Source organism: Anomaloglossus baeobatrachus, chromosome 4 (genome assembly GCF_048569485.1).
Source record: "Anomaloglossus baeobatrachus isolate aAnoBae1 chromosome 4, aAnoBae1.hap1, whole genome shotgun sequence".
Taxonomy (NCBI): Eukaryota; Metazoa; Chordata; class Amphibia; order Anura; family Aromobatidae; genus Anomaloglossus; species Anomaloglossus baeobatrachus.
This window is the reverse complement of record NC_134356.1, coordinates 481,878,376-481,894,907: the sequence shown is the minus strand read 5'-3', so window position 1 is coordinate 481,894,907 and position 16,532 is coordinate 481,878,376.

Here is a 16,532-nt window from a genome sequence, read left to right as displayed (position 1 = left end):
CCTGCACTTCTCCCACACTCCTCGCCCTGGCAATAGACAAGGTGGAGGAGTGGGCCTCCTTCTTTCTAACAACTACAACTTCACCACAATCCCACCTCTACCCTCCCTCGACCTGCCTTCCTTTGAAGTGCACTCTGTCCGAATCTATTCTCCCTCCAACCTCCAAGTGGCTGTCATATACAGACCCCCGGGCGCCACCACTGCCTTCCTCGACCACTTCTCTGCCTGGCTTCTACACTTTCTCTCTGCTGACATTCCCACCATCATCATGGGTGACTTCAACATCCCCACTGACACTCGCCAACAAGCCGCTTCCAAACTCCTCTCCCTTGCTTCGTCTTTTGGCTTAACTCAGTGGTCCACCTCTGCCACCCACAAAGATGGACACACACTAGACCTTATCTTCACCCGCCTCTGTCCCCTTTCTGACTTCACAACTTCCCCCCTCCCCCTATCTGACCACCATCTTCTGACCTTTTCAGCCCTGTCCTCCTCACCTACCCCCCCTGTCCAGCACCTAGCACATCCCCGCAGAAACCTTGCACACCTCAACATGCACACCCTCGCCGACTCTATCCTCCCACTGTCCTCCATATCGTCCCTCCACGACACAGACAGCGCCACTACTTTCTACAACACCACCCTCACATCAGCTATTGATTCAGTCGCTCCCCTTGTGCATGGCAGAGTGAGACGAATCAATAGACAACCCTGGCACAACAGCCTCACTAAAAAACTGCGGCAAAGGTCTAGGGCTGCAGAGCGGCGGTGGAAGAAAACGCACTCCCAGGAAGACTTCACCACATTCAAAAATGCAATTCACACATTTCGTTCAGTCCTCACCTCCGCTAAACACGACTACTTCAGAAACCTCATATCCTCTCTAACACACAACCCCAAACAGTTATTCAACACTTTCAACTCCCTCCTTCGCCCACCACTGCCCCCTCCAACCTCCCTCATCTCTGCAGAAGAATTTGCCACCTATTTCCAAGAAAAAATCGACCTAATAAGGCAAGTCTTCTCTGCTCAGCCACCACAACCCCTTCATGTAGCTGACCACTGCCCCTCCCCCATAAACTTCCTCCCCACCATCACCGAAGGAGAGCTTGCACGTCTGCTCTCAAAAGCGCACCTCACCACCTGCGCACTTGACCCCATGCCATCCCACCTCCTTCCCAACCTCACCACCATCCTTATTCCAGCCTTAACCCATCTCTTCAACCTATCTTTAACGACTGGAACCTTCCCCTCTGCCTTTAAACATGCAACAGTCACACCTATCCTAAAGAAACCTTCCCTCGATCCAACCTCTACTACCAGCTACCGCCCCATATCACTACTCCCACTTGCCTCAAAACTCCTGGAACAGCATGTCCATGCTGAACTTTCCTCCCACCTCTCCTCTAACGCTCTCTTTGACAACCTACAGTCCGGCTTCCGTCCACATCACTCCACCGAAACTGCCCTGACTAAAATCACAAATGACTTGCTTACTGCCAAAGCGAACAAGCACTTCTCTATACTCCTACTCCTAGACCTGTCCTCAGCCTTCGATACCGTTGACCACTCCCTCCTACTACAGATCCTCTCTTCCCTTGGTGTCAGAGACCTCGCCCTCTCTTGGATCTCTTCATACCTCTCAAATCGCACTTTTAGTGTCTCCCACTCCCACACAACCTCTTCATCCCACCATCTCTCTGTTGGCGTCCCTCAAGGCTCTGTCCTAGGACCCCTACTTTTCTCTATCTACACATTTGGCCTGGGACAACTCATAAAGTCCCATGGCTTCCAATACCACCTATATGCCGACGACACCCAGATCTACCTCTCTGGCCCAGATGCCACATCTCTGCTGTCCAAAATCCCGAAATGTCTATCTGCTATATCCTCCTTCTTCTCCTCTCGCTTCCTAAAGCTCAATGTGGCCAAAACTGAACTAATCATCTTTCCTCCGTCTCACCTACACTCTCCACCTGATCTATCTATTACAATAAATAACACCACGCTCTCGCCAGTACCCAAAGTTCGCTGCCTCGGAGTGACCTTTGACTCTGCCTTATCCTTCATACCACACATCCAATCCCTCACCACCTCCTGCCGTCTTCAACTCAAAAATATTTCCAGAATCCGCCCTTTCCTCAATTTGCAATCTACTAAAATGCTAGTGCATGCCCTCATAATCTCCCGCCTCGACTACTGTAACATCCTCCTCTGTGGCCTCCCTGCCAACACGCTTGCCCCTCTCCAGTCCATCCTTAACTCTGCTGCCCGACTTATCCACCTCTCTCCTCAATACCACCCCGCTTCTCCTCTCTGCATGTCCCTCCACTGGCTTCCAATCTTCCACCGTATCCAATTCAAACTTCTAACACTGACCTACAAAGCTGTGCATAATCTTTCCCCTCCGTACATCTCCGAACTACTCTCCCACTACACTCCAACACGTCACCTCCGGTCCTCCCAAGATCTCCTCCTCTCCTCCTCTCTCATTCGCTCCTCACACAACCGACTCCAAGACTTCTCCCGAGCATCCCCAGTCTCCTGGAACTCGCTGCCTCAACACGTCAGACTATCCCCTACTCTTGCAAACTTGAAACGGAACCTGAAAACGCACCTGTTCAGAAATGCCTACAATCTACAATGAACTCGCTGCCGCCCGACCACCGTGCGCAGCTGCCGCCCGACCACCGTGCGCAGCTGCCGCCCGACCACCGTGCGCAGCTGCCGCCCGACCACCGTGCGCAGCTGCCGCCCGACCACCGTGCGGAGCTGCCGCCCGACCACCGTGCGGAGCTGCCGCCCGACCACCGTGCGGAGCTGCCGCCCGACCACCGTGCGGAGCTGCCGCCCGACCACCGTGCGGAGCTGCCGCCTGACCTACACCCCACCTATTGTCTCCTCCCCATAATCCTATAGAATGTAAGCCCGCAAGGGTAGGGCCCTCTTCCCTCTGTACTAGTCTGTCTACTGTAACTTGTATACGTATTTTGTATGTAACCCCCTTCTCATGTACAGCACCATGGAATTAATGGTGCTCTATAAATAAATAATAATAATAATAAAAATCTGTGACTCCGTGGTCCCAGGGACTTCTCCGTTACACTCACTTGCACGGACTGTTCTGCTGCCCATAGTGCTTCAGCTACCGGACTCCTTACCACCATCTTAGAGTTCGGCCCAGTGGATCCACCTCCTGGGTCTGCCCGACCGCCTGGCCCTGACAGACTCCATCTGAACCTTGTGTCTTTAGCGTTGGAGCCGTTTGTGGCTCGTGAGTATAATCTGTGCGTGTCTCTCGGCTCATACAAAGCACCATACTGTATATACAGGAGCACACTACAGTCTGCATTATGTCTGTATATACTATATATAGTGTGGATGTGTGTACAGTATAGGGCTGTGTATACACTATATACAGCCCCAATATTATATTCAGTGGGTATGGAAAGTATTCACACCCCTTTAAATTTTTCACTCTTTGTTTCATTGCAGCCATTTGGTAAATTCAAAAATTCAAAAAAGTTCATATCTTTTCTCATTGATGTACACTCTGCTCCCCATCCCCCATCCATCCTGACAGAAAAAAACAGAAATGTAGACATTTTGCAAATTTGTTAAACAAGAATACTTTCCATACCCACTGTATATGCAGCCAGCAGCCGCTATATTATGTACAGTATATATAGCCTGTATACTCTTTATTATATCTATAAATACGCATATGGCTGATGATTCCATCAGGGCTTGTCATTTTGATAACCTAAAACACGGTGCATGTAGCTTTTTTCAGGCGGTCAAAATGATGACTGCACTGCATAGCTGAGCCGAACAGCCGTTAAAGGGAACTTTTCACCAGATTTGGTGACTATAATCTGCGGCCACCACCAGTGGGCTCTTATATACGGCATTCTAACATGCTGTATATGAGAGCCCAGGCCGCTGTGTAGAATGTAAAATGACTTTATAATACTCACCTAATCAGTTGGTGCGGTGCAGACTGGTCAAAGGGGTGGCTCCGTTCTCCGGGTGTGGCGCCTCCTCTTTCGGCCATCTTTGTCTTCCTTCTTCTGAAGTCGGGGTGCATGACGCGTCCTACGACATGCACACGCGCCGGCATTGAGGTCCTACGCAGGCGCACTACAATACTTTGATCTGATCATTGCAGGGCAGATCAAAGTGCGCCTACGCAGGACCTCAATGCCGCTGCGGGTGCATGACGTAGGATGTGTCATGCACCCCGACTTCAGAAGAAGGAGGACAAAAATGGAAGTGGAGTTTTTCCAAGAATGGCAGTGAGACTGTGGAAGGTTTGAGGGGTAAGGTGGAGCTGGGGTGGATCCTGGGCAAAGTCTCAAAGGGCCTGAAAATATTGCCAGTATGGGGCTCTGAAATTCCTGCGCTGCCTCCCCACTGAAGGGGAGCATCAAACAAGTCTATGAGCCACACAGGAGGCAAGAGAAGTGTTGTCCTCAATCATCAAAAGTAAAAGCCCCCCAGTATGTGTGCATGTCTATTTATGTGTGTGTATGTTTATATTTTGTGATTGTCTTCAAATTTGTATATGCTTAATGTGAATAAATCTGTGTATGTGTCTGTACGCCGTGTGGGTGTACGTGTCTGTACTGTACGTTTGCATGTCCGTTTTATGGGGATCAATGTATGTGTGTATGTAAGGGTACTTAACCACGTTCAGGGTTCACAGCATTTTGAATGCAGAGTGTTTTCACTGCATCCAAAACGCTGTGTTGTACAGTACAAGCACAGTGTATGGATTTCTAAATATCCCATGCCCACTCTGCGTGTACAGCCCGCAGTGAAAACTGACCTGTGGCGTGGATCCCCGAGCCGCTGCATGTCAATTTATCCATTAGCTGCAGTCCCTTTGGAGAGCACTCACAGCCAGGGGTGGGATTCAAATTTTTAACAACAGGTTCTCTGTATACTCCGCCCAGTTGAAAACCACACCCCTTCTGTAACCACACCCATTTTGTTAGCCACACCCATTTTCACGCACTTTCCTCAATCTAAAAATACAAGTAATTTAATGTAAAATCTCTTTCCCCTTCTTCTCCTCCTCTACCGTCACTCTCCTGTCCAGCATCAGTTGTTCCAGTCACTGTCAGTCTTATTGTATTAAACGGTTTTTCTACAATTTTTAAAAATTATTACTAAAGGAGCCCTGCTAAAATTGGAACGGATGACCTTCCCCATACAGATCCCATCCCATGTGGCTCCTTTCCCCCTACAAATCCCATCCCATTATGGCCCCTTTCCCTTACAGATCCCATCCCAAGTAGCTCCTTTCCGCCTACACATCCCATCCCATCCCATTATGGCCCCTTTCCCCTACAGATCCCATCCCATGTGGCTCCTTTCCCCCTTCAGATCCCATCCCATGTGGCTCCTTTCCCCCTACAAATCCCATCCCATCATGGCTTCTTTTCCCAGCAGATCTTATCCCATGTGCTCCTCTCCCCATATAGCTCCCATCTAGGCGGCCTCCCCTCCCCATATAGCTCCCATCTATGCAGCCTGCTCTCCCCATATAGCTCCCATCTTTATGCGGCTCCTCTCCCCATATAGCTGCCATCTTTTGCGGCCCCTCTCCCCATATAGCTGCCATCTTTTGTAGCCTCCTTTCCCCATATAGCTGCCATCTTTTGTGGCCTCCTTTTCCCATATAGCTGCCAACTTTTGTGGCCTCCTTTCCCCATATAGCTGCCATCTTTTGTGGCCTTCTTTCCCCATATAGCTCCCATCTGTGCTGCCTCCTCTCCCCATATAGCTGCCATCTTTTGTGGCCTCCTTTCCCCATATAGCTGCCATCTTTTGTAGCCTCCTTTCCCCATATAGCTGCCATCTTTTGTGGCCTCCTTTTCCCATATAGCTGCCAACTTTTGTAGCTTCCTTTCCCCATATAGCTGCCATCTTTTGTGGCCTCCTTTCCCCATATAGCTCCCATCTGTGCTGCCTCCTCTCCCCATATAGCTGCCATCTTTTGTGGCCTCCTTTCCCCATATAGCTGCCATCTTTTGTGGCCTCCTTTCCCCATACAGCTGCCTTCTTATGCAGCCCCTCTCCCCATATAGCTGCCATCTTTATGCAGCTCGTCTCCCCATATAGCTGCCATCTTTATGCAGCTCGTCTCCCCATATAGATGCCATCTTTATGCAGCCCCTCTCCCTGCATCTTCGGCTCTATGAGCGCTTACCTTGCTCCAAACACCGGCGGCCTCTCCTCTGTCTTCCGTCCTCCTCCGCGGCTCTCTGCAGTCACACTGACAGACGGCAGGAGGAGGAGCTACCTCCCCACACTGCCGTGACGCTGCAAGCCGGGTCAGGGAGCCGACAGGCTTCACTGAACCCGGAAGTGCGGCGTGGAGGTACAGGGATTCATTGTGCTAGTGTCTTAAAGAGACACTAACACAAATTAATACAGAGAACCGGATGGCTGGAGCTGTTTCTTGCCGGTTCTGGGAACCGGCTGCTATTTTAACAACCGGTTCTCCAGAACCGGACAGAACCGGCTGAATCCCACCCCTGCTCACAGCCCTACAGGAGAGGACACACTACCTCCAGGACGCAGAATGTTTGGACTGTGGACACCTACCCTTATAGTGTTGTGGTGTATGTGTAAAACATTTGTATCTTATATCTTATGTAAGTGCCCACCATCAGGCTTCCTTCCAGTCTGGACACAGTGTACTTTCTCTAGCAGAGACGCACTGTTCGTGTACACAATCAGGGTGACTGACACAGTGAATTTTTGCTGTATTCTCCCACTCAGAGCACTAGCATCTCTTAGAATAAAGTCAGAAGCTGCAGCTGCAGGCCTCCTTCACATGCCCGTGTTTCTGGTACGTGTTGTATCTGGGTTTTTTTTACCACATATACCCATTATAGCCTATGGTGCTGCTCGCATGTCTGTGTATTTACACAGACCGTGTGTCCATGTAGTCCACATGGAGATGTCTCTTTTTTTTCCTGCAGCACAGATGACAATGGTCAATAGAAGACTATGGGGCCGTGAAAAATACATACAGCACACGGATGGCATCAGTGTATAGTCCGTATACCATCAGTTTGCTGTACGTGTTTAACATTGAAAATATAGGAGAAGCTTTGTATTTGTTGTATATGCAGTTAGCTGGGTTATGGTACTGTATCTATGCAGTAAGCATGGTTTTGCTCCCATATCTATATAGTAAGCTCAGTTATGGTACCATATTTGAGTAGTTAGTAAGCTTAGTTATGGTACTATGTGTATGCAGTAAGATTGTTCTGTTCCCATATGTATGTAGGAGGCTTGGTGTCCTGTTGCTGTTTCTATGTAGATGACTGAGTAAGTACAATTGTGTTCTGCTCCCATATCTCTTTACTAAGCTCGGTTCTGCTCCTGTATCTCTGTAGTAAGCTTGGTTCTGCTCCCATATCTCTGTAGTAAGCTTGGTTCTGCGTTCTTATCTCTGTAGAAAGCTCCATTTTGCTCCCATATCTCTATAGTAAGCTCAGTTCTGCTCCCATATCTCTGTAGTAAGCTTGGTTCTGTTCCCATATCTCTGTAGTAAGCTCGGTTCTGTTCCCATATCTCTTTACTAAGCTCGGTTCTGCTCCTGTATCTCTGTAGTAAGCTTGGTTCTGCTCCCATATCTCTGTAGTAAGCTTAGTTCTGCTTTCTTATCTCTGTAGAAAGCTCCATTTTGCTCCCATATCTCTATAGTAAGCTCAGTTCTGCTCCCATATCTCTGTAGTAAGCTTGGTTCTGTTCCCATATCTCTGTAGTAAGCTTGGTTCTGTTCCCTTATCTTTGTTGTGAGCTCAGTTCTGCTCCCATATCTCTGTAGTAAGCTTGGTTCTGTTCCCATATCTCTGTAGTAAGCTTGGTTCTGCTCCCTTATCTCTGAACTAAGCTTGGTTCTGTTCCTATATCTCTGTAGTAAGCTCGGTTCTGTTCCCATATCTCTGTAGTAAGCTCGGTTCTGTTCCCATATCTCTGTAGTAACCTCGGTTCTGTTCCCATATCGCTGCAGTAAGCTCGGTTCTGCTCCCATATCTCTGTAGTAAGCTCGGTTCTGCTCTCGTATCTCTGTAGTAAGCTAGGTTCTGCTCCCATATCTCTGTAGTAAGCTTGGTTCTGTTCCCATATCTCTGTAGTAAGCTTGGTTCTGTTCCCATATCTCTGTAGTAAGCTCGGTTCTGTTCCCATATCTCTGTAGTAAGCTCGGTTCTGCTCCCATATCTCTGTAGTAATCTCGGTTCTGCTTTCGTATCTCTGTAGTAAGCTAGGTTCTGCTCCCATATCTCTGTAGTAAGCTCGGTTCTGCTCCCGTATCTCTGTAGTAAGCTAGGTTCTGCTCCCATATCTCGGTTCTGCTGCCATAAGCTCGCTTCAGTTCCCATATCTATGTAGTCATCTTGGTTCTGTTGTGGTATCTATGTACACAGTAAGCTAGGCTCTATTTCCATATATATGCACCAGCCTGTTCATAAAGCCTGTTACCACTGTCGCTTTAATGCAGCGGCCAGAGATGAAGAGTCCAATAGTGGGCTGCCGCAACTTGAGGGCCACTACTTTGTGATTGCCCCCCAGGCTAAATTGTGCCAGCCAGCCCCTGGTAGCAAGAGAAATAAAAAATCCAGAATTGAGAATTTTTGGCTGCAGCAGCAACACACAACAAAAGTAATAACAGAGATCAAAACATCCTATCTAGCCCAAAATTATATCAATACAAATAGTGACTTTGGGGCACAAAAACCAAGCCCTCAAACAGCCCCATAGCTTGAAAATGGCAGGACAAGCAAATTTTTCTTTTTACAAATTTCTGAATTTGTTTTCAAAACTTAAATAAAACAAAAACTATACATGTTTGGTATCTGTGTAATCATTCTGACTTGGAGAATCATATTGCCATGCCATGTTCATGGTAAAAAAAAATTGTAATTGAAAAACACAAAAGATTTTTTGCAGAATTGTGCTTTTTTTTGCTATTTTGCCAAGCTTGGAATTTTATTCCCGCTTTCTAGTACATCATATGATAAAGTAGATGGTGTCAGGTTAGTCAAACATTCAACTTGTCCTGCAAAAAAACAAACCCTTACACGGCTATATATATATGGAAAAATTAAAAAGTTATGGCTCTTAAAATAAGAGGGGGCAAAAACGAAAAAAATTGCCGGGTCCTTAAAGCGTTAATCTAGATTTTAATTCTAAAGTAATATTTAGACCATTTAGAGCAAGTGTATATAAAAATCCAGTAATTTCACGTACGTACAGTGCTTAGCATAAATGAGTACACCTCCATTGAAAAGTGAAATTTTACTCAATATTTTACTGAATACAAGAACAATTTCCAAATTCTTGCTAAAACTGGGTTTCATAGAACATTTTTTATTTGTTATCCCATAACATAAAAGTAAGGTTAACAATATAAATGAAAAAATCTCCAGTTTTAATCAAACTTGATGCAAAAATGAATACACCCACCATCACAAACTACTTTATCTTGTATTTCACATGAGCGCCATGAATTTTTAGGATAGCATTAAGTGTTAGGGAGATACATTTCATTGATAGTACAGTCATATGAAAAAGTTTGGGCACCCCTATTAATGTTAACCTTTTTTCTTCCTAACAATTTGGGTTTTTGCAACAGCTATTTCAGTTTCATATATCTAATAACTGATGGACTGAGTAATATTTCTAGATTGAAATGAGGTTTATTGTACTAACACGAAATGTGCAATCCACTTTTAAACAAAATTTGACCGGTGCAAAAGTATTGGCACCCTTATCAATTTCTTGATTTGAACACTCCTAACTACTTTTTACTGACTTACTAAAGCACTAAACTGGTTTTGTAACCTCATTGAGCTTTGAACTTCATAGGCAGGTGTATCCAATCATGAGAAAAGGTATTTAAGGTGGCCACTTGCAAGTTGTTGTTCTATTTGAATCTCCTATGAAGAGTGGCATCATGGGCTCCTCAAAACAACTCTCAAATGATCTGAAAACAAAGATTATTCAACATAGTTGTTCAGGGGAAGGATACAAAAAGTTGTCTCAGAGATTTAAACTGTCAGTTTCCACTGTGAGGAACATAGTAAAGAAATGGAAGAACACAGGTACAGTTCTTGTTAAGCCCAGAAGTGGCAGGCCAAGAAAAATATCAGAAAGGCAGAGAAGAATAATGGTGAGAACAGTCAAGGACAATCCACAGACCACTTCCAAAGACCTGCAGCATCATCTTGCTGCAGATGGTGTCAATGTGCATCGGTCAATAATACAGTGCACTTTGCACAAGGAGAAGCTGTATGGGAAAGTGATACGAAAGAAGCCGTTTCTGCAAGCACGTCACAAACAGAGTCGCCTGAGGTATGCAAAAGAACATTTGGACAAGCCAGTTACATTTTGGAAGACGGTCCTGTGGACTGATGAAACAAAGATTGAGTTGTTTGGTCATACAAAAAGGCGTTATGCATGGAGGCAAAAAAACACGGCATTCCAAGAGAAGCGCTTGCTACTCACAGTCAAATTTGGTGGAGGTTCCATCATGCTTTGGGGCTGTGTGGCCAATGCCGGCACCGGAAATCTTGTTAAAGTTGAGGGTCGCATGGATTCAACTCAGTATCAGCAGATTCTTGACAATAATGTGCAAGAATCAGTGACGAAGTTGAAGTTACGCAGGGGATGGATATTTCAGCAAGACAATGATCCAAAACACTGCTCCAAATCTACTCAGGCATTTATGCAGAGGAACAATTACAATGTTCTGGAATGGCCATCCCAGTCCCCAGACCTGAATATCATTGAACATCTGTGGGATGATTTGAAGCGTGCTGTCCATGCTCGACGACCATCAAACTTAACTGAACTGGAATTGTTTTGTAAACAGGAATGGTCAACTATACCTTCATCCAGGATCCAGGAACTCATTAAAAGCTACAGGAAGCGACTAGAGGCTGTTATTTTTGCAAAAGGAGGATCTACAAAATATTAATGTCACTTTTATGTTGAGATGTCCATACTTTTGCACCGGTCAAATTTTGTTTAAATGCGGATTGCACATTTTCTGTTAGTACAATAAACCTCATTTCAATCCAGAAATATTACTCAGTCCATCATTTATTAGATATATGAAACTGAAATAGCTGTTGCAAAAACCCAAATTGTTATGAAGAAAAAAGGTTAACATTAATAGGGGTGCCCAAACTTTTTCATATGACTGTATCATGAATTTGCAGATCTACTGCTTTATATTGAAAGAGAAAGTACTATGATACTATCACTCCGTGCCCTTGGTAGACGTGCACTTTTCTAACATGACAATAAGCCAAAACACACATGAAAAGCCATTGTTGCATTTTTGAAAAACATGCTGAAAAGTGATTCCATGGCCAAGTATGTATCCTGATCAAACTCCTATGGGGTATTGTGAAAAGACAAGTTGAGCCTCACTTGCCATTTAGCATCCAGGCTCTAAAAGAGGTCGTTCTTTAAGAATGGAAAAAGTTAGATGTTGCAATATGTCACCAACTTGTTCATTCCATGTCTAAAAGATTTGGTGCTGTCCTTACAAATCAAGGGGGGGGTCATACAAAATACTAGATGTAGTAATTGTTTATGTGGGATGTATTCATTTTTGCATCAAATTCGAGAAAAACGGAAGATTTTGCAATCAGTTATATTATTAACTTTACTTTCAGGCTATGGGTATAGCCAAAAATATGACAAAATAACTACGTATAGGCAATAAATACCAAGTAGCATTAATATTCCACTATATCCACACAAAGTACATGGACAAGCTACTACATACTGAATATACAACTGATAAAGAAAGAGTAGCCAATAAAAATTAATATCAAATATGTTATGTTTTATTGAATAATACAATTTAAAAATACATATCGCAAGGTATAATGAGTGCTGAATAAATAACTAAATGGAGCAGCATAGCAGAAGAATATATAGCAAAATAATTTACACAGCGTTATAAGAAAAACCTAAAAAATCAATCATGTCAAGAAATACGGCAAGGAAAAAGTGACAATGCGTGTAGCAATGGTACTATGATGAGCTGACAAAGAACAGGCAGCGACTCTATTTAATTTATGTGAATATCGGTATCAAAAGACATTACTTGTAGTCATAACCTCTCTCTGCTGTGCCGGCACCAGGTCCCGACACACGTTTCATCTTATTGCCAAAAGTAGTGAGAGTGGTGACGTCAATAATATCACCTGAGGTCACAGCTGGTGTTTCCCAGGTACCCCAGCTGTGACCTCAGGTGAATTGATCTGATGTGAACTCATTGAACTCAGTGACCTCACCTCAGGTGAAGTAACTGAACTCAATGCCGGATTACCAGATTAGGTGATGTGCGCAAGTTGAGTATATGGTTTCAGACATTTCTGCACCAAATCTACATCTCCTGGCAAAAAAACCCAATGCACCAAAACTGCATAAACACATGCGGTTTAGATGCATTATTTTGCCAGGAGATGCAGCTGTGACCTCAGGTAAAGTGACTGAACTCAATACCAGATTACCGGATTAGGCTATGTGCGCACATTGAGTATTTGGTTGCAAACATTTCTGCACCGAAACCACAGGCATTTTTTATGTGGTTTCGGAGTGTTTTTCTGCCAAGAGATGCAGATTTGGTGCAGAAATGTCTGTAACCAAATACTCAATGTGCGCACATCGCCTAATCCAGTTATCCGGCATTGAGTTAAATGACCACCTGAGGTGAAGTCACTGAGTTCAATGAGTCACCTCACGTCAGTTCACGTGAGGTCATAGCTTGGGTACTGTGGGAACCACCAGCTGTGACCTCAGGTGAACTATCTGATGTCCCAGCTACGGCTCCCTCAGTGTGTCCCTGAGGCTGCAATGATCGGGCATGTTTTTTAATGTGACCGCACACTGCAATCTCAGATGTAGTAGAATCGGGATTGTTGCAGAACGTTGTGTTTGTTGATTACGTTGGACCTATAGGGGTATTTTTGGAATTAATAAATTGAAGAAAGAGAGTATTTTTTTTCTTTAAAAAAAGTATTTTTCTCTGTGTTTTGTGTTATTTTTACTTACACGATTAGTAATGGGGGGGGGCATTACTAACCTCGGGCTTGATGACAGCTGTAATTTTTTGACAAATCAAAGCGGTCACTAATCCCTTATATTACCCCAATGGCCACCGGTCCAGGGCAATTGGGATGAGTCAGCTAAAGCACAGAAATACATGCACATACATGCCTTGGCATGCGATCTACCTATAGGCATCCCTCTAGTCAATGCTAAGGTGAAACGTGCATTGGGGCTCCTGCTGACACACTGGTCTGTATATACTTTTAAATGACTATTTATTTATATCTATTCCTAATGGTGCTTCTAATATGGTGTGGCTGCAGGCTGCAATTTTTAGGCTGGGGAGGGCCCAATATTCACGGGCCTCCTCAGTCTGAGAATTCCAGCCACCAGCTGTCTGCTTTATCTTGGCTGGAAACATGATAGCAGATTCCTATAATTTCTCCACCATAGTTTTTAGAGATACTTTAACTCAAATAATTAGATAAGGACAAAGAGACAGAAATTAGAGTATATTGTATCAAAAAAAATTTTTTTTTTTTAATAATATTCTTCAAAATATTTTTATAAAAACACTTTTTTATTTCAAATTGCTAAAATCATCACAAGGTCAAGAAAAAACATCACCAGAAAAAACATACAAACACATAAACAGAGGGGATCTCCAAAGGATTATTGGTGAAAAAGGCAGAGGATAATTTCATATCAAAAAATCTATATCATAAAAATATCACCCCTGCCCCTTCAACATCCATTTATCAACAGGACAAATACAGCTTCTTCAAATTAGTTCTCTTTCTTGAATTGATGTGCATCATTTTCAATCGCAGGTATGCAAAAAGATTTTTTTCTCTGAAACCACCCAATGTGATCATGCCGAAAAACACATATTTAAGATGAAAAGAACTGTATGCCCCTTATTAAACCTATGGACATAGGAAATATCATTCTTAAAGAAGAAGTTATATTTATATAGAGGAGATTCCTCGTTTATTCCGCTCTTGTCTATAGGAGTAAAAACCTTCCTTTTGAACATTGGCTATTTACACTGGAGCTATTATATGTATATTTATTGATATATCGATATAAAATTTATATATCTGTATATTTATTATTTATCAATTAATATATGTATTATTGCTATACTATGGATGTTGAAGGGGCAGGGGTGATATTTTTATGATATAGATTTTTTGATATGAAATCATCCTCTGCCTTTTTCACCAATAATCCTTTGGATCAGAGATCCCCTCTGTTTATGTGTTTGTATGTTTTTTCTGGTGATGTTTTTTCTTGACCTTGTGATGATTTTAGCAATTTGAAATAAAAAAGTGTTTTTATAAAAATATTTTGAATAATATTATTAAAAAAAAAAAAAAAAATGTTTTTGATACAATATACTCTGATTTCTGTCTCTTTGTCCTTATTTGTCTTGGCTGGGTATCAAAATTGGAGGGGAAAGCACGTTGTGTTTTTAAATTATTCATTTAACTCATTACAAAAAGCCACATGGGTCTCTCCTATTTTGATACATAGCCAAGATAACGCACACAGCCTCCAGCGATCTACTTTATCTGCACTGGGTATCAAAATACAGGGGGCCCTTCTTGATTTTTGCAAATGATTTATTTTTACACTTCACATCCGGGACTCAGACAGGTGCTGTGAGGGGAACCAATCACAGACGCCAGAAGTTTGACTGCAACCAATCACAGATGCTGTCACAGACGGTGGGCGGGGAAACTGTGAATATGCATGAGGTTTAATGAGCAAACCCAGAAGCAGTGTGAAAGCCGTGCTGAAACTCGGTAAGTTTAACTGTCCTGCTTTAATCCCCATTTTGCTTCCTTTTGCAGCCCCATTGCCCTTTCTGACATCATTTGATAACATTTAAATTCAGGTCCCTTAAAACTATATGGGGTTCGGGTTCAAGTCCAGACCCCCGAATCCTAACATCAGCGAGTTTGCTCATCTCTTTATCTGAGATAAAATCAACAAAATACAATCAAGGTGGTTGGTGTATATATATATACACATGTATACAGGGCCGGCGTCACCATCCGGAAACCCCGGCAAATGCCGGGGCCCTGGACAGCCGGGGGGACCCACTCGCGAGTGCCGGGGACCGCAGTCCTCGGCAGGAAACTGAGGCTGCCGTCCCTTTAAGGTGCTCCATCCTCCTGGTGTGAACTTCATGTGTGGGCGGAGCTACCGCGTGACTTCCTGCTCCAGTCCCACAGCACAGATGAAGGAGGCGCAGTGCCAGCCAGCGACCCCCAGCACAGCACTGCCCTCCAGCGCTGTGTGGGCCCCCTCTCCACCAGTAATTTTGAGCAGTATGTTCACACCCCTCCGCCCCACCCGATCTGTATGTGCTGAGTCCCCGCCCCCCACTTTATGGACCCCAGTGAGTTGTATGGGTTTCCCCCCCTCCGAAAAGTATGTCCTGGCCCCCAGAGCTGTGTGTTTGGGCCCCCCAGAGCCGTGTGTGCACATTTCTCAGATGTCCCATCATAAGCTACAACACCCTGCATTGTAAGGAGATAACTACAACAGTGTGTGTGTCTGGGTGGAGCAGAGCCGAGTGTGTGTCTGGGTGGAGCAGAGCCGAGTGTGTGTCTGGGTGGAGCAGAGCCGAGTGCGTGTCTGGGTGGAGCAGAGCCGAGTGCGTGTCTGGGTGGAGCAGAGCCGAGTGCGTGTCTGGGTGGAGCAGAGCCGAGTGCGTGTCTGGGTGGAGCAGAGCCGAGTGCGCGTCTGGGTGGAGCAGAGCAGACTGCGTGTCTGGGTGGAGCAGAGCAGACTGCGTGTCTGGGTGGAGCAGAGCAGACTGCGTGTCTGGGTGCTCCTAGACCCGAGTGGGTGTCTGGGTGCAGGAGAGGTCAGGTGCGTGTCTGGGCGCAGCAGAGCCGAGTGTGTGCAGCAGAGCTTTGTGTGCCTGCAGCAGAGCTTTGTGTGCCTGCAGCAGAGCTATGTGTATGTGTGCAGCAGAGCTGTGTGTATGTGTGCAGTAGAGATGTGTGTATGTGTGCAGTAGAGATGTGTGTATGTGTGCAGTAGAGCAGTGTGTATATATACTGTTTAGGCAGCAGAGTGTGTATTTACTCTGGAGCCCAGAGCCGTATGTGCAGCCCCCCCAGAGCACTATGCAACACACCACAGTAATATGTATACCCCCAGAGCTGTTTGCTATTCCAGTGACATCTATGCCCTCCAGTAATGTCTATGCGCCCTGCCCCTCCTGTGATGTATACATTGCCTACAAGTAGTATTCAACCCCCTGCAGATTTAGCAGGTTTACACATTGGGAATTGACTTGGCATTGTGACATTTGGACTGTAGATCAGCCTGGAAGTGTGAAATGCACTGCAGCAAAAAAGAATGTTATTTCTTTTTTTATTTTTTTTTTAAATTGTGAAAAGTTTATTCAGAGGGTCATTTATTAT